The 22,458-nt window shown below is 39.7% G+C and overlaps 1 protein-coding gene across 4 annotated transcripts in view; it reads right to left on the reverse strand.

Annotated features, from left to right (window-relative positions):
• Positions 1 to 22,458, reverse strand: part of Dop2R (dopamine D2-like receptor) — a 71,251-nt gene that overhangs the window by 39,720 nt on the left and 9,073 nt on the right. For all 4 annotated transcript variants that reach the window (XM_064680963.1, XM_064680965.1, XM_064680964.1 and 1 more), the window contains exon 2: positions 5,251 to 5,314. The gene's annotated coding sequence lies outside the window, so the exon portion shown is untranslated. The remainder of the gene's footprint in view (positions 1 to 5,250; positions 5,315 to 22,458) is intronic.

The raw sequence follows: 22,458 nt of genomic DNA on the forward strand, positions 1-22,458 counted from the left end.
CGCTTTTTTGCCCCTAGTAAATTTTATAACGGGTAGCTTTCATATCTCGAACCTTTAATTCCACGCAAAAAGGTGGATTCTCTGCAATCGGCAAAAACACGTTTCTCATGACATTTTACATAACTTCATCTATAAAAGTTGAAACGTCATTTTCCAAAAAGCATGCAAAAATGAGCTTGAAGCCGATCATAGGTGAAACACTAAAGGTTAATGCAATCGTTTCCACCGATTCTTCACCATTGTCAACAGAATTTTAAAATACATTATTATTTTGGCAATATTTTTAGTATTTATAAAATCAACATTTATAAAATGTTGTTTATACTTAAGACAATATATTATTTATCTGATATATGATTGGTTTTTATTTCAGCTAAAATCTTTGGCCATGTGATGTCCATGGACAGGCCGATCTGGTAAGGATTTATTCAAAAGAAATATTTCTTTCAAAGTGCCTTGGCAGCACTGGTAGGCTATTTGTTGGAACGGCCTCGGCTAAATTATCGGCAGGCCAAAGTTGGGGCCTTAATTGGCTGGTGGTGCGAGCGTTTTGGGCCAATGAAACCACTTATCCAACTAATCAAACTTATGCAATTATTGCAGCTTATTCAATTTAACGCGCATTTGTCTGGGGCACACACCGACGCAGTGGCAAAAACAAATCCAGCAACAAAAACTCCAATTAAATGCGCTTAATACGTAAAACTCATTACGCAATTCAGCCCGAGGCGTGTTCAGGACTGTGGGTGGTGCGTAGGTGCCGAGGTGCCGAGGTGCGGAGGTGCGCTGCGCTGCATTGGGGTTTGGTTACCCAACAATCAAAGCGAGTTGTTTAAATAAATATGCATGCATATGGCATTATGCATTTATATATTTAGACGAGTATATCTTTTGTGTCCTTATAACATGTTCAACACACGCACACCCACACACCCACACACCAGGCACACGCCAAGCACACATAATGCAACCGCATGTTAATTTCCATGTCCTAAAAGTGGCTAATTGCATTTGTACAGCTGCCTCTGCAAATTTATGTACATTTTACATAACATTTTATAATTTTAGCCAAATCTATTCAAGCAAAATTTTCAAACAGCATATAAAGCTTAACATTATAAACAAGTCAATTGTCAGCTCGGAAATGACAGGTAGCTCTATATTGCCAAATTAGTTATTTATTAATTGACGGAAGATCGTGTCTCTGTGTGAAAACGGAGTGCGAAAGTAAACGTTATATGTAAACAGAATGCAACACACCGAAAGTGTGGTTTAATAGCGTTTGCTTTGCTCTTTTGTGTTACAATTCACAACAAGTTTAAGCTTTAAACGAGTGACAAGGTGCCTGGACTTGATGTCGAAAATAGCTACACACACTAACTGGTATTTATTTTATAAAGTTCATTTTTGTTCAATTGTTTCTACTTTCTTTTATAATTTTACAAAAGAATTCGTAAGAGGTACGTGAGCTTGTGTGTGGAGTCTGCAAGTGTATTCAACTGTAATCAAGCATGACGTATATGGCTTGCCTGAGTCAGCAAGTTTTCTGGAAATTAAAAAATTAATACGCAAATTTGCTCGCTGAGAATCAAAAAAGGAACAATTTGAACAATAATATAAGCTCACAAAGGCAAATATTGAAATGAATCAGGACAATAAAACAACAACAAAAAAAAAATGAAAAGAAAAACCCGAAATGAAATAAAAATCATCGCAGCACATCAATGGGGCAGCTACAATATGTACGAAAAGAGCAGCGGGGCGAAGGGGACGGGTCAATATGGGTGAATGCGTAACAATACCCAAAAAATGAAATGAACTGTAATCAATCCCGAGGTCGGAAAGGCGGCCAATGGTCAGCACTAGAGCCGCCTAGCGGTACAGCTGTAATTTCCGAAACAATTTATGGAATGCATCCTCCTCGTCGCCACCGCCAGCTCCAGCGCCACCGGCTCCGCTTCCGCCTCCGCCTTTGCCTTTCCGGACGGGCACCTACTTCTTCTATCCGTTACAGCATCCCGCACAGAAATGCCAATTATTAACATTTTGAGGCCCAACAAAAAATTTCCCAACCGCAAGGTAGAAACAAAACAAATTATTAACACCGGGCCTCGTGCTGGGTAGGGGCGGGGGGCAGGGGGCACGGGTGTTGCTGTTGGAAAATATTTTCAATATTTTGACCATGACCAGCCGGCTACGGACGGTCGTCATAATTCTTTCTCTCTCTCTCTCTCTCTCTCTCTCACTCGCTCCCTTTGGGGGAGCGTTTTAAATTTTAATGCTTTTTGCAAAACTTTTGCATACAACATTTTTATATTTTTTTTTTATTTTTTGGTTTTTTGCCTTTTTGGCTTTTTAACGATTCAACTTTCTGTTTGCCTTACAGTGGCTGATATTTCATTCACATTGGGCCAGGCAAGTAAAATTTATGAAATTTCGCACAGCTACTGATAAGAGGGGTTTGGTGGAGGGGGGCCATGGCAATTGCCAGGCAAAGTATCTTGTGGTTCCAGTTCTAGTTATGCGCACAAACTGCTAATTAATTTTTGGTCGCATCGCTTTGAAGTGTGCTCCAGGTGCAAGTTGCCGGTTGCAAGTTCTTGGCTACCATTTTGATAATTGACAGCCTACCAGGAACGGAACAAAGAGGCCCAGGCCCAGACTCAGGCCCAAGGCCTTGGGCCAGTTACAGACCCAACTCAGGCACTGCTCTTCATTGGCTGCGACATGCAGCGCACTTTATCAACTTTATGTTGACAATAATTGCATTAAACGGAGTTTGCTGCCAGCTCCAGCTCTATTGCCTGCCCCTCAATTTGACGGGCATGCACACATATATAGACATACCACATATATATATTCCCACATACATATGTATATAGATCATATTAAAAAGTTGTCTGCAAATGAAGCTGTTGTTTATGCTTGAGGCAGGCGAATAAAACAGGTAAGTGCTCGCCATTGCCTGACTACCAGACACTCCTTACACACATACGTAGTCATATTTACCTTAAAGCAAAGGTTCGACGCAAAAACAAAGTACTCAAAATACTGTCGATGGTTCTGTTTACAGGGAATATTTATAAGCTGAAGCATCCATGAAAATTCTGTGAAATTCTCATTAAACAGAAATAAATTGGTGCTGGTGCAAACTGTTGCCTGGTTACTTCGTTTAAGGCTTGGCGCTGGGATAGCACACCAAAATGAAATGATTGACTTTCCCAGAGTGGCAAGGAGAGTGGGCGGAAGGGAGGTGGGCAGAGTGCGTGAGACAAGCACATGACACCACATGAAAATGCGACAACAGACGAGGAAATAAGAAATTGAATGCCTCGACATGCTCGAACGCGTCAAGTCTGGAACATGAAAATGAAACGACAGACGGCCCAACAAAACCCAAGTGGAAAAATTCCCATGTCACACACACACACACACACACACACACAGACAGAGACACACATACACCCAAACGGCTGCAGCTGAGGCTGTGCTTGGTCCTGGCATGTCCTGTGAACAGCACGATTGCACGTTCCACAGTCGCTGTACCTTTTGTGGGCGTTATAGGCGTGGTAAACGAGTTGCTGCTGCGTTATTGAATTAAACGTAAAGACACAGCACACACACGCACGCACGCGCGCGCACACACACACACACGCGCACACATATTCATATACATATAAGAAGCCCGTACTTATATATGCATATTTAATGAGCGAGGCGGTTCAGCAATTTATTGTTGCTCATATTGGGCCACGACAAATGTATATCTATATGTATATTTCTTCCCATGTGCATGTGTGCCTGTGTGTGTGTGTGTGTGTATTTGTGTGCCATAAGTGCGGCCATTGTCCAGCGCGAGTGCCATTCATTTGCACAGGCTTAAGACAGTTTTATAGCACTTTTCCGTTTCAAAGAGTGGGGAATGGCATCTGATAAAAGGTGAGCAGCAATACAATAAATACATTATAGTTAACCAATTTAACTCTCGCATGCAAATTCGAATTCGAAATTTATGCAGTGCCACAAAACATACGATTTTAAATATTTATATAACATGAGCGTAAACATACAGACATTAACAGGGGCAAACTTTTGGCAATCGATCGTTCCTTTGAGTGATATGTGCTATTGAGTTCATATTTTCGAAGCGGAACGAAATATTCAATTGGTGAGTTTCAAAAATCCCAACAACAAACTATTTATGCCAAAATTTGTTGTTTCAAGTCGACAGATTATGTTGCAGCTGTAGCTGCTTAGATGAAGCCGATGCTTGGGACCAAAGTTATTTATACTTTGGTGCACGATCTCACTCAAAAGTCTTTTATTTTAAATCAAAAAATATGCTCATGATGAAAACTAAATTGAAATTTCGTGCCCGAACCGGTTCGATTCAAAACGACAAAATATCGTATTTATGCCAATTTTAATGCGAACAGATTTTTGTTTGATTATATCTCAATCTTTTTAAACTCATCTTTTAAAATGAAATTATGCAAATATATTTTAAATAAATATATCTTTGTTTAAGCTATATGCATTAATATATATTTTTATTATTTCTGAAAGCCGCACACTTTCTGAATATTAATATCGTGAATTACGAATATATTTACCACCGAGTAGCTCTGCGAGTATTCTCGATTCGCGCAGAGTCCGTGACTTAACGCCTGGAAATTATGCGGCTCAGCGGACCATTTAACACTGGACTACACTGGACTCCATTGGACCCCACTGGACCCCACTGGAGTGGCTACTGGGGGGCCTTCGGCCAGCAACTGATTAGTGGTGGATTGTTGTAATTAATAGAGAGTTGAGGGTGGTTGCCAGAGTTGCCACGCAATGTGCGGTAAATGTCATAAATGGCGTATTCGAGTGCGCCGAAAAATGCAAATCAAAGTGAACCTTTTTTCTTTCCTCTCCTCCTCAACCATTTTTCTGTCGCCCTTTTTTTTTGGGTGTTGTTGAGCCCACAAATATGCGCATAATTAATTTGCCGCCTGCTTCTTTTTTGTACTTTGCGAGTTCGAAGCTGAGTAGATTAAATGGAATTTTGTCAAAGTGTGTTACTTATTTTAATTAACCCCGAACATTAATTCTTTGGCTGCACAGTTGCCCAGTTGTCGCGACCGGAATACCGCATGTACAAGTTGTTTTCTTTATCGCCATCTGCTGGGACTGCACTTAGGGCAGTCGATTTAAAAGCTATAGCTATTCTAAGTCGCTACGAGAACGATTATTGCTTTTACTTACCAATTCTTATTTTTCGACTCTAGCCGTGATCAATTCAAAGTGAGTAAATTCCAAAGTATTTAGTCTGCAAGTACAAGAGAAATAAACGAATAAATCTTGAAATAAACTTTATTTTAAACAGGAAATCGCCTTGACCAATTGCCCATGCACAGTTTTATGACGGAGCTAGGGCTCCGGAAACAGAGCCCCCCACACTTGAAAAAAAAAACAAGTTGGAAAATCAACGTACTATATTTTTACGGCCCAGCATTCAGCAGGAGCAGTAACAGCTACTGCAGCAGTTAAATCAAAAATATAAGCAAAACAAAGAAAACACATAAGAGCGCTCCAGTCAAAAGTGTCCGACTAGTGGGTACTCTATACATGCGCAATAACTTAAATTCAGTTTGGATGGGAATCGTGGGAAGTATCAGAAACATTAGGTATTCATAGTTTGTGTTTACTGTACGAGAATTAACTTACTAAATTATAAGTCTCTTTTATACTCTACGATATTTGCAGCAAGTTATTATCGAGTTTTGTCGATTGCGCTTAGATATCGATCATTTGAAATAAACTGTACACATAAAGCTCAGAACTAGAGTCGGACTTGGAATATACATACCATGTTACATTCCACGCATAAAGCCAGCATACCCGTTTGTTTACCCATTCAATTGATGCAGGGTATGAAAAAACAAAGACATAGCAACAATATCAATGTATCTGTCAGTCATTTGCATAACCACCGTGTTGCACTACGTACAATTGAACAGCATGTAGTACTTATATAAATATAGCTGTGTGGTTATATAAACTGACATCTGTCTCTCACCGCCCAGCTCGCGCCCAACTCCACTAACAGCTTGAGTGTCGAGCCGTGCGATTCCAGCGAAACATGTTACATATCAAACTCAAGATTCTCTTTAGAGAAAAGGTCAGCCAAACCTTTCGATTAAGCTCTAAAATATTGCTCAAAATCCTTATATGTATTGGCTCTAGCTGACAATATGATGAGCCCCCCTTGAAACTCCCAAGTCTTTTTATTGTTTTAAGTTCGTCGATGTGAAAGAGACTATGTTGGTTATTTGCAATTGTGTTTATCTGCGTCAGCCCACTAAGAGCGAATATATCGATATGTCTCACAGTCTTAGAGCTAGATTCAACAATCACGTTCCTTTCAAAGTTCCTTTCAAAATCAAATCAAAATCTTTTGCGGCCCGCCTTTACAGCTTGCAAAAATCTTTCTTCCCCTTAAGTCACAGTCAGTCTGGGGCTTAACATTGTTGAGTATTATATCCGCACATAAATTGAACAGTTAATAGCTGATGCCTGAAAATATCTTCATGTTGAATACTCTTTTTAAGTATCATATCAAGTTAGGGCATTAACTCTTCGGCAGCTAACAAACGAATATTTCTACGTGTGTTTTTTCAGCTGTTAAGCACATGTATTCGCATTTTGTGTCTGCTGGCGCCTTTGCACGATAAAATAAAAACGATAAAATATTTGAATAATAATTGTCTGAATGGTGCGACCTTTGTGTTTTTTTTTGCAACTTCCCATAAATAAATAAACAAACAAACAAACAAACAAACAAATGGAAACGCGTTTTAGAAAAACATGTTTCATAACATTCAATAAAAAATTCGACAAATATATTTGAAGGGGTTCTAAAATCATAGATATTTTCCATTGCTTTTCATTTTTATGGTATTTGCTAATGAGAAACTATTTCCGTTTTATTTTGACCATACTGTATTGCCGAGTGTGATGCAATCGCAAACTGGCAATTGGTGACCAACTTTGCAGCAGCGAGGGGATTTGCATTCGAGTTTCAACCACATCGCCTGGACACAACGGCTGCAATCCAATCAACTTAGTATAGTCCCTTTGTTCCAGGGCCCGGGCCCCAATTGAAACATTATCCCCACAGCTGCGAGTGCAGTCAAATTTTAACTTCGTACAGTCGAACGCCTTTTTCGAGTTGGTAATCTGCAGCGATAAACATAAAACAAAACCAAAGTCAATTGCTAAAAGTGCGCCAGATGTGAGTGTCTAACTCTCAGATACCCTACAGCCAAAGAGCGAAGCATTATCGACAAAGTGAGTATTGCGGATATATACGGATTTGTATTCCTGGTTTTGAGTCTTAAGCTTTAATATATATACTCTCTCTGAATTTGTTAAGCGAGTATAAAAGAGCCTTTTCAGATATTTCCAATTAGAGTGCTCTTGTCGGAAGTACCTGATGAAATATCCCCAATGAGGCACAAGTTACTTTCTTCATATCATCTTACAAAACTCCTCTCTCTCTTTGCCATTTGCAATGGGCACAGGGTATTCAAATGCTATACACAGCTTTCATAAAATGCGATGTGTGCAATTCGGCAGAATTTGTCTTTTATTTTTGTTCAATTCTTTTGTTATATATTTTTTACTTTTTTTCGGCAACAATTTTGTGCCACATGCACAGTTGTTGTTGTTGATTTACACCGCCCGAAGTGCGAATTTCGCGTAAATAAATTTAATATCTGACACAATCTGCTCGAAGCGCCAAAAACAAAAAAAATAAAACTAAATTCATGTGCACAATCGAAAGTGCTTGACAAAGAGATATCCTGTTTTTCAAGCGCACATAAAACGTGTACTGCGAAAAAAAACTTCAATAATATCCTCTTCAATGCCAAAATCAAAGCTGATCTCTGATAAAGCACTTTTTGGGAGAGCTGTAAAAAGTATTTTGAAGTTTAAGTACAAGTGATCTACGGTGTCTTTCTGCTTGTTTCAAATGCACTTTAATAAAGTTATGCCTTTTTCGACTTGGTTTAATGGGTGCATGGCATGGAAAAGGCGAAAACCTGGCAAACTGTTTGCCATAAACAACATTTTCCGCAGACACACCAATAAAATCACCTCAACTAGAGTCTGTTTCGAAACACCGTAAACGAATTTGTAACTCGATGATGTTGTTGACGCGGCTCGCTTTCTTTTATGTAAATAAATAATTTTCATTCATTTCTTGTGCATTTCATTATTTCGTATACAACTGACGGTTGCTGTCATGTGATATAGAGTAATTAAATTAATATGGACTACATGTACCTTTAAATGGCTAATTTAGTTGGATGTACATTTTTAACAGGATAGATTTAAAAATATAATACTCAATCCATTCTTGATGCTATTGGATTATAGTGAGAATGTTTAGGTAAGATCTTTAATTATAACTGATAGGTACAAAAGTATACCTATTTAGAGCATAGTAAGTTATCTAGCACATATAAAAAGCTTAAAAGTGTATTTGTTAAGAGACAGAGAGAGAGGGAGAGAGAGAGAGAGACTGAAAGAGCGAGAGATGACAGGAAGTAGACGACAAGTAGGTACGCAATTCTTTGACAGATCGACTACAGTTTACTTTCCTTGCACTGCCTCACTTTCATATGCTTTTATTTCTCTCTCTCTTACTCTCCTTCTCTTATTATCGTACACCTTTGCGCAATGACATTTTAATGCTAGTGAACAGTCCTCCCCCCTGGGGCAAGAGTGCTACTGAGATTGGCTGGCTGTTGGCCATTTTAGTATGGCATCTGCTATTATATAAACTTTTTATTACCTATATCTTTTGCTTTTCCCGTCTAGGGGTCCGGTCAAGTCTGGCCTGGCCTGGCCTGGCATGGTCTGGTGTGGAATGGCTTGGTTTGGTTTGGTTTGTTTCGTCCTGTTCTGTTTTGGTCGTTTAGCTGCTGTCGCTGGTACTTTGTACTCTGTTATTTGACTTCATTTCATTCAGCTGTAGCTGGCTTTTATGGCACTTTGGTGCTGCTTGGCTCCAATATGCAAATGCGTCATGCCACGCCCATCAATGTTGTGGCAGGGCGGCCAAAAGCGTCCAAAGCCAAATAAATTTATATGAAAAATGTCATGTTTCTCTTTCAGCCAGCTTTTCACGCGCTCGCGACACTGGCACTGAAAATATTTATGCATTTGGCCGTGAGGCATGTTTAAAAACTCGGCTGATGGTATCCTTGCCCCGCTGCCGCTCTTGCCACCAGTGTCTGTCTTAGTTCCCATTCTCGATTTCGGTCGCTGTTGTTGGGCGCCAGTGCGAAACTTGCGCGTAGATAAAAGTCATAAAGTTTGTTCAGCAGCCTTGTCCCCCGGCTGCTCCACCTGCTCCGCCTGCTCCCATTCCCCTTTGCCCATATCTTTTATGCTATCAGCCAGCAGCTGAGGCGCGGCTGTTGCTTTCTGCTCGCATTTAAATAAATACGAAAAAAAAAAAACACTTTTAGTGAGCGTCATTAAAGCGTTCTGCTCGTCTTTGCCTCTGCCCCCACCCCTTTTGGCGACCCTACGGGACTTGGTGCTGAAACGCCCTTAAAAATAAATGGGTATAAATTTGCCTGAGTGCATTTAATGAGCAACAAAATGTTTGCAATGCCAATGCCAGCAGCCACCGTCGGTACTTTTAATAGCCGCGAGTAAACGCTACGCACATTTTGGCAATAATCGTAGTTTTGTTGTGAGAAATCAATGTTCATGTTCTTTGGCTAAAATTGGTTGGGAATTACTGTAAAATTAAAGTTTAAAGTGCTGACCATAAAAATAGAAATACAGCAGAATCGAGCGGGCGATGGTTACAATCTTCGAAAAGCTGATTTATATTTCCCTCAGCTTAAGTCGTGTGAGTGTCATTAATAAGTCTGCTCAATATATCCATGTCTCAGCAGTTTAAATGAGATGCAAAATCTTACATTTATTTTAGGTATCTTTCAACTTGTTGAGCGACTTGGAGCTTGGATTGCGTGCACCATTCGTCATGGCACATCTCTATAGCCCATATATACTTTTATAAAAAAACAAAAAAAGGAAGAGTACTCTAGTCGAGAGTGTGTCGACTAGCAAATACCCTGTAGCCAGCTTCCAGCTGCTGTTACATACATTCAAGCAGCGCACTTTATGCAGCAGATGTGCTTCTTCTTTCCCTAACCCCATACTATATAATAACTCAATAACTCTGTTCTTTTCAGTCTGATATTAATCAAATGTCCAGGGCTTAGAAATTGAATTCTAAAGTGTGCATATTCCACAGCGCAACGCTTTCATTTAGAGGGAATGGGGTGATGTGGCAAAAGGGCGAAGTATTCTTAAAATATACAGACCAAATTTGGTGACTAGCTCTTATTGGTTTAGAGATATATTAAAAAAACCGAGCCTACCAATTCAGGGGGAGGTATTCAAATATTTAAAATAAACTCGCTTGGTGAATGATATTCAGGAATTTATGTTGCCAAATTTCAAATATGCTTCAGAATATTTAGGAAGATGAAAGGCAGACAGACAGAGGGACGGACATGGCTCAAACAACTTGAATATGTATACCTAAAGGAGTCAGGGAATGCCTCCTTTTGCATGCACAGAGAAATGTTAATGCATAGCATCCGTTTCGATTGGGTACAGGGTATAGGCACGCGATCTCATCAAATACGACAAAAGAAAGCATAGCGCAGCGATAAAGTCGCAAATTTATTTGTCATGCGGCAGCACGAAAAGTTTTATATTTGCTTTGGGTATCTCTAGTCAAAAGTTTTGGCGTTAGCAATGCGATATTGAGATGTTGTGGAGAAGTTGCATGCTTCTCACTAGAGATGCCCCGACTATTCGGCCTTTGTGCGGAAACTAAGCCCAAGACATGCCCTCAAAATTGGTGGCTTTATGCAATTTTCAGCATTTGCCGCAGATACAACAGACGTCGGACGTGGCAAAGTTTTGCCCAAAGATAGACAAAAGCAGCGACTGAAACTTTAATTAAATATCAATTTCCGGTAAAGCATCCGCCGTGTGTGACTGTGCGTGTGAGTGGGTGTGTGTGTGTATCTTTGATCTAACTGTTGGCAAAGAGCATATCCGAGGTCCGACAAACAAAAGTGAAAATAGGAAAGCTCATTTATTTGACCAGGCACGCAATTTTTAAGCTATGCCCAGCGAGCGAGATGGATTGACATATGGAAAGAAAGAGGAAGGGAGAGAGGAAAGAGGGAGATGGTTGCTGTGATAATATATGCAGCTATTTAGTATACACATATCACTAACTGACAAGATATATGCAGGCAAACTTTGCGTGTTTGCTTTGCCCTTTGTCGTTTGCTGCCTGCAAGCAAATGGCAAAAGTTTTGTGCCAATCCCCAACTCACCCCCAAGCCCCCTAACACAGCGCTGCCCCTGCTCGCCCCACCCGCTGGGGCTAAAGCTGAAACTGAAGCTTGGGCTTTGGCCGCTGATGCTCATGCTCATGCTAGCCGCTGTCTTTGCATTGGAAATACCAATGCCAGCAGGCACAGATAAAAACACAAAGAGAGAGAGAGAGAGAGAGAGAGGGAAAGATAGAGAGAAAGTTTGTATGTCAGAGAAAGATAGAGAGAAAGAGAGATCTAGCCCTTGCTTCATAATTGAATGTTTGTTAATGCAGCGCCGGCTTTGTGTTGCCTACTTTTTGGAGTGCAAATTCACAACGGCTGCGTTTGATGGCACGAACACACAAACACACACGCGCACATACACAGTCGCAAAAAGGGACAAACTGCTCGGCAACTAATTTAAATACATGTCATGAATTTAACATAAATAAATAAAATATAAAGAAAAAAACGTTGCCCATTTTTTATGACTTTTATGGCATTCGAGTTGTTGTTGTTGCTGCTATTGCTGTTTGCTTTTGGGCCAAAAATGCAAAGCGCAGGCAGACTTTTACAACGGGCAAATAGTGTAAAAGTTGCTTAACATTGGGCTTGTCACTGGACGCCACACGGTGGCGGCAAGCGACCATTGTGTGTGCGCCTTGTGGGCGTGTCATTGTACGTGCCTGCTGCGCTGAAACTTTCAATGAACTGGGCACAACTTTCGAGCCCAAAGTCAAGGCAGCCTAGGCGACTAGTGAGGGGCAGAGGGGCAGAGGGGCAGTGAGTGGACAGCCTGCAGAGAGTGAGGTCGACATATCAGCAGCAGATAATATCATTCAACCGTATTTTTAATCAAAAGCAAAACGATCCCAATGACCCCTCGCCTCTTGCTGTGCCAGAGAGTTTTAAAATCATTTTTGTTTGTGTGAGCATTGGCAATTATTAAAAAAAGTAAGCACGGTAGAGATTCAAAAAGAGACCACCTTTTCCAGGCAGTAATTCCAGGGTAGACAGACATATTGTTTTCTTATTTCTCAGAGCTCTATTTAAGATTAATCAAAACCAACAATAGAAATGTTGCCATCAATATTTTTAAATATATATGATTATAATCTTTAAATGAAGAAAAGCATTACAATACTTATTTTGCCACGTTTTTTCTGTTTCAAATTTCTTCGAATGCTCAATTGATGAATCAACTCAACATTAGGGTATTCCGAAAGTGTGTGGATGCAAGATCTGTAACATTTGTTTGCTCACTCTTGGTATCAAATAAATAAACTTTTGTTTTTGCTGCGTGGACTATTTTGTGGCGACAAGGGTTTCTCGGCATGGGGCGGGGCACTGGAACCCGCTGGCTGTGGGTGCCTTGGTGCCTTGCGCCCACCCGTCAACATGAATTTTTCTTTTTGATTGCAAGTGCTGGGCCAAATAAATAATTTTGTCTCTGCTTGGGTTTATTGGGTTTGTAATAAATTTAAAGTTATATTTCCCTTCTCTAGCTCCCTGTCTATCTATCTAGCTGACTGTCTGTCTGTCTTTTGGTCTATTTGCCCACTACACTTAATTTCACTTCAGTTTATTTCATCGTGCGCTACTTTTAGACCTGGCTAAGCCGGAAGGGATCAAATGTTTTGCATATTCCGATTTCACTGAATCCGACAACCAAAAAGGATAACAACTCGCCTGCTGCCGCTGGAGCTGCTCTCAACCAGGAAGACCCTGGGTCAACGGGCAGAAGGAGACTTCATAATTTATGAACATAAATTGTGGGCGTGACGCGGTCAAAGGGCATAATATGATAACTAACGACTTTTGTTACTACAAATGCATGCAAATTGTTCGCATTTACGCATAGCTGCTAATTTGAAATCCGATTCGTAATTAACCAGCCGGAGCCAGAGGTGTGCGTATACACATTGTGCAGGCAAATCCGTTTAATGTCGGCAATGTGACACTCCGAACTTTTCATTATTCCGACAAGAGTAGACTATACCATTAGCAACTGCATAGAAAATACGGCAGATAAAAAGTAAAGGCAAGAGAGTGAGTCAGCCTTTGAGCTCTGGGCTTCCAAGGAGATTTATCACACATAGCAGAAAGTCGAACTAAGAAAAGATTATAAAGGCTTTGCATTGACCTAATTAAACTTTTGAACTTTAGTATGTCACTTGAACAGATTAATTCAACGAACGGCAGAGCTGCAAGCTACAAGGAAGTTGTCAGTGGTCCGGTTTACAGTTCGAACCAACTCCCTGCTTTGAGTTCCGCTTCATTAATCGGGCTTTTGATGAAACAATTCAAGTTTTAGCTTACATTTGCCCGTTGTACTGAAAGCATTTCAGAAAGCAGAGATATTTTTTCATACACAAGATGCGGGCTATATTTAATAGTTGGACTCAAATTATATAAGATTCAGCTCTTTGGATAGCTTAGATTGATTTGGTTGGAGAAATTTGTATAAATTTAAAATAAAAATGTATAGAGTGAAGCCTTTTTAAATTAATATCAATTTAACTATGTCATGCCAGCTGGAGAGAGCCCTGGAGCAGTTGCCTCTGGGTCGCTGGCATTGCGATATGCATGTACGCGGAGAGTAATGTCTGTAATCGGTTTATTTAAGTTCGGCCAAGGGAGCTCAGCCAAGCAGCTAATAAAGACTAATCGCATGGAGCTGCCGCCGGCTATTTTTAGTACTGTTCCCATTCAGATGGAGCCAATCAAACGCGTCATTAGGTTTCAGTTTCAATTACAGCGCAGACCACTGGCCAAAAGGGTTTTCCTCGCACTCTCTCTCTCTCTCTCTCTCTCTCTCTCTCTTTCTCTCTTTCTGTGTATATCTCTGAGTATCTCAAACTTAAGTCTACATAATTTATACTATTAATACAAAGATTTTGCAGCGGCCTGAGTAAATAACATATATATATTTGCATAGAGATGAAAACAGTTGGTGGCGGAGTGCAGTCGCCAACAAGGCTCGGTCGCTCACTTGTTCGACGCAGACGACATAAACTTCAAGTGGAGCTAGCACTTGCACTCGGACTATGTTCTAAGCCTACGTAATGGTCGCTTAATTTGCCGACTGCTGGCCGAGCAGTTGCTGATTCGATCAGTGACCGCGCAGGGAATGCTCGGCAAATTGATGCTGAAATGTATTTATTCCAGCCAGATGATTTCAAAAAGCGATAAAGACTCAGGCAGCAGCAACCAACAGCCAGCAGCCAGCAGCCACTGGCAGCCGCAACATGATAAACCGAGGCACAAACGCGCGGTGAGACGAGGCAACTGCAGCTAAATTCTATGAAATTTACTGCCTGTCCATTCACAGTCAGCCGGGCGGAAGCAGCTTCAGCGCCTGGCTGGGCGTCAATTGACAAATTGTCGGCCGGCAGCTCCAGCAACGTTTCAGCTACGCTCCGCATTGCCAGCCGGAGTTGCCACCAGGCCATCGTCGTCGACGTCGTCGTCGTCGTCGCCATCGTTGGCGAAAGTCATCACAACTTAAAGCTAATTTTATTTCGTTTCACTTGTGCCAAAATAAGCTCAAACCAATTTGGTTATTATTATTCATACTTCTCCCCCTGTCTGCCTCGCACTTTGCTTTATGTACAATTTTTTCTTTTCGCTCCTTTTTACAGCTTTCTATTGTTTATGTGCTTGTTTGGCTGTCGTCTCTGTGGCACGCATGTGCGCGCAAAAGTATGCTGCGTTTTCTTCATATATTTTGCGTCTTCTTAAAATATATTACTTATACGCAATGCTTAAAAACGAACGTAAAATATGTATATATGTTTTCAGTGTGTCTTAAGCACACAATGGCCGTGCAGAGCTTTTGTTTATTTTGCTGTATTGTTTCCTTTAGGGCTCACACACACAGACACACCCACACCCACAGACACACGCACACACACACACACACACACACACACACATACACACAGTCTGTTTCCATTGTGCGTTTGCTTTTTGCGGCCCATTCGCAGTATATTTTTGGCCACACTGCGGAAAATGCTTAAAAGACGGCGAAAACACTCTGCCACACAATAATCAGGCACAAACCTGACAGCAGAGATATAGCTGCTAAGCCCTAATGAAAGGACCTCTGTCAAAATTGTCAGTCTCGTCGTATTTTTTTTTTGTTTTGCCATGAATAAATATTGTGTAGCTGAAAATAAGCATTGAAAAGAAATACACTGCAGAGCGGACAATCGATGAAATACACGTTCAGCTGAAATATATGTGCAGATATTAAACATATTTCTGATCTTAGACGAACAATTAAATTATCTTATTTATATAATATTTTTGTTATTGAAGAGCTTCGTGAGACACCTAGGAAGCAGAAGAACTTAATCAATTGCCATTTGTTTCCATGGCAAACTATATTACCCAACTAGTTTACCCATCCGATTCTAACATATCAACTTATAAAAATAAATACTTAATGTCAAGGTTCATCAGAATGATGAAAGCACAAGTTGGTATGGAAACAGACCGACAGACAGACAGACGCGCACGCTTATTTCCATTCAGTTCGCAGTAAGTCGGAAAAATCTTCTGCTTCAATATTTCTCGAAAGTATTAAGTGTGTTTTTCCGCTTAAGTATATTAATAAAATACGTGGAAAATTATCGCACACAATACAATACTTTTGTAATTGCGATTCAACTATTATGAGTATACCATGAAAAGATTACATAGAATGAGTAACAGCTCTGCTGGTCGGGTTCGTCCTCGAGCTAATTATAACTTTTTGTCTGGAATATGAACTCATGAGCTGCACCTATACCACATGAGCCGCTCTATGGGAATTCCGATCTAATGGCATGCCAAATGCGACAATAAAAATGTCACTTTTGCGTGTTGAGGGAGAGCTGCGAAGCATTGTTGGCCCCAAAACTACAAAGGCCAGTTGGTAATTCACAATAAATCACGCGCCGGCCACGACCATAGCTCATTGAAAGGGCTGGCAAGTGGGCTAATTAATTAATTGGCAGCACTCGCGCAATCGCCATCGCAATCGCAATCAACGCTGACGGATCTGTTGACGTTCTGGCTAACATTTGCGTGTCACTTTTGTGTTCGGCACGAAATTTTTCGACCAAAAACGAATTGTCAGCAAAAACACAGCAAACAATTAGCGCCAACAGCCCCTCATCCTGGCACTCCCAGCGCTTAGCTTATCTTGGCCAATCGACGGCACGCACTTTCCAACTCCCAACCTAGACTCTTTTGGATTTATGTATGCCGCTCACGGCACTCGCCTCATAACTCATAAGTTACAACTTAAAACTCCCACGCACTCCTCCAACCACGGTCCACAGGCAGGCCCATGTCGTGCTGGAAGGCGACAAATTAGCGCAAATGTTTGCAAAATGTTGCCACACGCGAATATTTTTGGCCATTCGGCCAGCAGCAATAACGACAGGTGGCTCAATAAAAAACACCTTGTCTTGATTAGCCGAATTCTCTGGAGTCGCTGTCATAAATACTAAGCAAAGGAATTCCAATAAAATGCCAACAGCATATATAATGATATCTTCATCAATTTATTTGGATAAAGCCATAAAAAGTGGTGCTTAACGCAGCAAGTTCCCAGCCCGTACAAGAAAATGATGCAAGAGTATCATCCGATTTGTGAATACCTTTATTATTGATATCTGCCTGGCAATCGGAGCCAATATAGATTTATGTTAATAAAAGTTAATATTAGTACATATTAGTATATTGCGTAGCTCAAATGCTATGGTTTTGAAGTAAGCTAAGGCCCCTCAAGGAAGGCCTCTTACGGCAGTTTTCTAACTAGTTAACATGATTTTTTGAAGTATCTCAGGTTAAGTGATACCTTTTTGAATTCATACGGAAGCCTACTATCGATTGGCATTTAGTAACAATAACTATCAAGGAGTTACAAACAAATTGTGGATGAAAAACGGATCGGTCATGATGACGAACTGGTATGATGATTTATTGGAATATCTTGGCCAAATATCGTCTGATTATGGAATGATATACCTCGTTCGACCCAAATCGAAAAAAATGTCAAGGGGCTACATCTCGTTTTTTCTCAAATTCGGGGTCGGTTCGAAAATCAAAACTTTTTTGATGATTTTTATTGAATATCTCTGGTAAATACTGTCAGATTTTGAAATGTTATACCTTTTTGAATTCGTACGGAAGCCTCTCATTGTTTGGCATTCAATAAAAATAACTATCAAGCGGCAACATAATAATTGTTTATGAAAAACGGATCGGTCATGATGACGAATTGGCATGATGATTTTTTTGAATATCTCGGCCAAATATCGTCCGATTATGGAATGATATACCCAGTTTGACTCGTACGGATCAGTACTATCAATTGACATTATAAAAATGAAAATCTAAATTTTGACCCAAATCAAAAAAAAGCAAGGGGTTGCATCACGTTTTTTAACAAAAAGTGGGGTCGGTTAAAATCAAAACTTTTTTGATGATTTTCATTGAATATCTCGGGTAAATAAAATCAGATATTTTAAAGTAATGCCTATTTGAATTCGTTCGGAAGCCAACTATGGATTGTCATTCATTAAAAATAACAATCAAAGGGTAACATAATAATTGTGGATGAAAAACGGATTGGTTACGATGTCGAACATAATCAGAAAATTTCCTAACAGTTGCAGGACTTATTCTTAGTTTTCTTCCGTTTAATTTTAAACTAATTTAAAGATATTTGTGTCAATTTGTTGTAGTCGTGTTTCACACATCTCAGAAAATACACCTTCTCAAGCTTCTTAGTTGAAATCTATTTTGAATATCCATGCCCAACAGCGAAAAATGAGTGGAAAGCACGCATTCACAGTTTGAGGAAAAATGATTGGTAGAGACAAAGACGGTAAAATATTTAAACAAATTAAATAATATTCTTTAATGCGCGTAACAACTTTAACTGCAATTGAATATAAGGACATACTTATAAAAAGTAAGCTATTCCAATCGATAAATACTTATGGAACCCTATTACACAAAATGTGTATCAAAATGAGTGTACGCACCATAGTCTTTTCCATTTAGGCATCGTCTCGGCTTGGCTTTAGAAAATGCCAAGGCAGGCCATATAAAATTCCACAATAAATGCCAAAGAGATTTAAAGCGCGCACAATATTTGCCAATGCCTGTGCTATGCTTTTGACTTTGATGCATTTATAAAAGCAATATATCTGTTGAAATATAAATATTTCATTTTTGTCTGTGGATGTTTTTTAGGGCCAATATGCTGAGAATCGCACTTCGGACATAACAGAAAATAAACAATGGCAAAGGGCCGCAAAATGTATTCAAATAAATATTGTTTTTATTTCAACTTTTCTGCAAGAATTCAAACATTTTCTGTATTTAATGTTTACTGAGTGTGTGTGCTGGAAAATTGTATTGTTTAGCATTGTTTGGATGCTTTATGAAAATTTTTAAGCACATTAAATTCTTTTTATTATTATTTCTCAACAAGTGTGCGTGTGCTCATATGGGTGTGCGGCTGTGCACGGCTGTGTGTGTGTGTGTGTGTGTGGGGCGTGTGAAGTGTGTGAGGAGAACTTCTTGGCAGGTTAACGTGGTTTGCCAACACGTCGACGTCTGTGGGCCTTTCTTGAGCATCGCTGGCATCTGGGATTTGATTGTTAGGCCGCATAACGCACAGGCAAGCACATACATACAAACGCACGCGTACACGCAGGCACGCACACACACAGACACGAGAACAAGTGTTTCGCATGTCTCTGGGTTGCTTGCTTTATTGATAAATGTTTTTGTGTTTGCTGTTGTAGTTGTTGTTGTTGTTGGCATTCCGCATAACTTGCAGCATTTCCATGCTCTGTTCGTACAGAGCTTTAAAGAGCATATAAGGTGTTGTATATATTCCTATAATATCACATATAGCTCTAGACCTTTAAATAATACTAGCTGTCATGGCGTTTGATTGCGTACTAAAAATCATTTTTTATTTCAGGTTCGAACCGGTTTAGCTTTAAGGCTGCCTGCAGCATACTTGGAAAACTTAACCATATGTGTGTTCGAGGTATCTGTGGATCATGCACTTACTCGTGTTGCTCTTCTTTTAACTTATTTGTCGATACTTTTTTGCATGCCAATTATAAATTCGTCAGCATGTTTCAAGGATGACAGCTGACTTCGCTTGAGGATAATATTACAGTACTGATTGAAAATTGATGTGTGTTTAAATAATGCTTATATCGTGCCCACATTAACATGTACACACATAAGTACAGCCAAGCACTTCAGATTGCAGCATGTTTTCATAATATTTTTGTGAATTTCACAAGGCTTTTGATTTTACTGGGCTCGTCCTTTGACCTTTCAAAGCGACTAAAGCCCAGCTCTGATGTTACCAATTTTGTAGGTATGCCAAGCCACAGAGTATAAGGAATTTGCATATCGACAGCCGGAACTTTATGGCCACCAAAACTGTTGTTCACTTCTTAATCGAAACTTTCAAGAATTTCATATGCTGTTTTAAGCTCCTGGCAAGAGTTTCGGTATTGGAACCATTTTCGGCCTTCAAGTTGAGCGCACACAACTCGCAAGGCATCCGAGCACATGCCATATATGGACTTTGACAATGGCACGCGCTGACAGTTTTCTGGCGTAGCTTTAAGAAAATTATTATTTTGTGTTGGTATTTTACCTAATCTTAGATGTCTTCATAAGTTCTCTTTGTCCTGGCTGATTGACTGATTGGTAATCGACGCTTAACCTAAGCTATAAGATCTAGAAAGCTTACTAAACTTAAATTTTTTGGCTTCAAATAAAGCTCTATATCAGAATAAAAGCACATTATATGACATAATTTATTTGAAACGAGGTAACAAGGTGAGTGGACGGGAAAAGTGATGTCTGAAACATGAACCGGGCAAAGCTGGGTAATACGAACCAGTAATTACATAATTGTTTTGTTCAAATGTCATTTGATCAAAGATGTCATTTAGTTATTATAGAATAAGCTCAACTTGTTACACTGCCTTAAGGTATAGACAAATATTGTTTCCACATAATGTATGCTGGTGCTAATGGGCTGGCCAATTGTCACGAATCGAGAAGAGGTGTTGTGGGGGGCATTGGGAATTTACTGGTTACTGCCCAAAGAATGTTTCTGACTTTTATGCCCAGCCTGGCCAAGTTACGGGCTTCCATCTTTGCTGTGGTCAAGATCTTGACCCGTGCACATGGCCCATGGCACAGAGCTCAAAGCAGAAAGCCTGGCGGCAGCTGGAAGCTGTGCCAAGAGCAGCTGAGGCTGGTCGACTTGTCAGCGTTGCCTCAAACTCAGTGACATTGATTTTCATTTCGTAGCCGGAACAAGAAAAGTCGAACAAAATTCACATTTTGACTATGCTTTTCATCTTGTTCCTTTTCAGCATTTCTTTTTCATTTTTTTTTTGTGTGTGTGCTTTTTGATTTGGTTGAGTTTGGGTTAGGTTTGGCTTAGCTTCGCTTGTTTTGGTTCGGTTGGGCTCCTCCGGTGCCCCCTGCTGCCTGATGCCTCGCTGTTCAATTTTCAAAGCGAGTTACCAACAGCTGCTACTTAATTGGAATTTTTGTGCTGCTGCGAAAAATGTGGCATGCATTGTCATTTATGTTTGCTTTGCCGTTTTGGCTTTTCAGAGGCTTCGACGGGTAATGCTGCTCCCACAGCCAAGCGCAGCGCCTCCACTCCACTACGCTGTGCTGTGGCAGCTGTCGTTCGTTCAAACCTGCATATGCTGGCAACTTTTTATGAAAATCCACTCAGCATTCAAGATTGAGATGTCACAGAGATGTCCCTGTCCCCAGCAGCCATCAATTGGCAGAGCTAATTCATTCAAATCTGGAACCTCAGCTAGAAATGAATAGTTTGCATTATTTGTTCGCTTTGTTATGAGAACCACGTTTCTTCAGTGTTTTTTGTTTCTGTTTATTGATATTTCTGTGTAGTCTACGACAAACAAAAAAGTTGCCCCTTCAACAGGTGAACCGATTTATTTTGAGAAAGCTTTACGAGTTGACGATTTGGCATTTGATATGAATAGACCACATAAGATTTTCTTTTTAAATAAAATAAATAATATATTTGCTATGAACAAAATTAAAAAATGAAGAAAATATTTTAGATTTAAAATCTTTTTCAATATTAAGTCAAAGGTGAGTAGCAAATTCATTTGGCAGAAATGATTTAAATGAAAAATAAAAACTTTCTGACATATTATATTATATTAATGTTATAACTTTTTTAATTCGTAAGGATCCTTACAATTGATTACCGAGTTACATCCAAATATATGACACAAAACGGTTCGGTCATTATGTCAAACATTTTTGATGTTGTCCGATTTTGGAATGATATGCCATTTGGTACTCGTATGGATCAGTATAATCGATTGGCGTTCAAGACATCAAAATCTAAATTTTCACCAAATTTAAAAATATGCAAGGGGTTGCATCACGTTTTTAACCAAAAATGGGATCGGTTCAAAAATCACAACATTTTTGATACATTTTTTATAATATCTCGGGAATATAATATCTCATGATTTTGGAATATTATTCCTTTTTGAATTCGTACGCATCTCTACTATCGATTGTCAATTATTATAATAATAATTATTACTGTTAGAATAATAATAAGAATATTACTATACTCATATTTACAATCTGTTTTCTTCCCTACAAAAGCCTGAATTTCGAACCCGAATCCTCCTTGTTTCGAACATACACATTTTTTTCATGGAGCCTTCTCAGTTTTGCAATGTGGGCACTTATCAGCTGGTTGTCTTCAGTTAAAATGCAAATTAAATGGAAAATGTTGCTTTCAAAATACCTTCACTGGCCTAACATAAACACGAAACACACACTTGCAAAGACACACACGCACACTCCGGCACATACATCCATATATTTACAATAATAATTATGCAAATGCAAAGCCGTAATGTTGGCAAGATTTTTTTGGTCCCATTGTCTGTCCCAATCCCATCTGCATCACCCATCAGCAATCTTCCAGCTACCATCTCCT

This window comes from Drosophila montana, unplaced genomic scaffold (assembly GCF_035044405.1).
Source record: "Drosophila montana isolate Dmon_TW-CO22-7 unplaced genomic scaffold, ASM3504440v1 contig_2178_1, whole genome shotgun sequence".
NCBI lineage: Eukaryota > Metazoa > Arthropoda > Insecta > Diptera > Drosophilidae > Drosophila > Drosophila montana.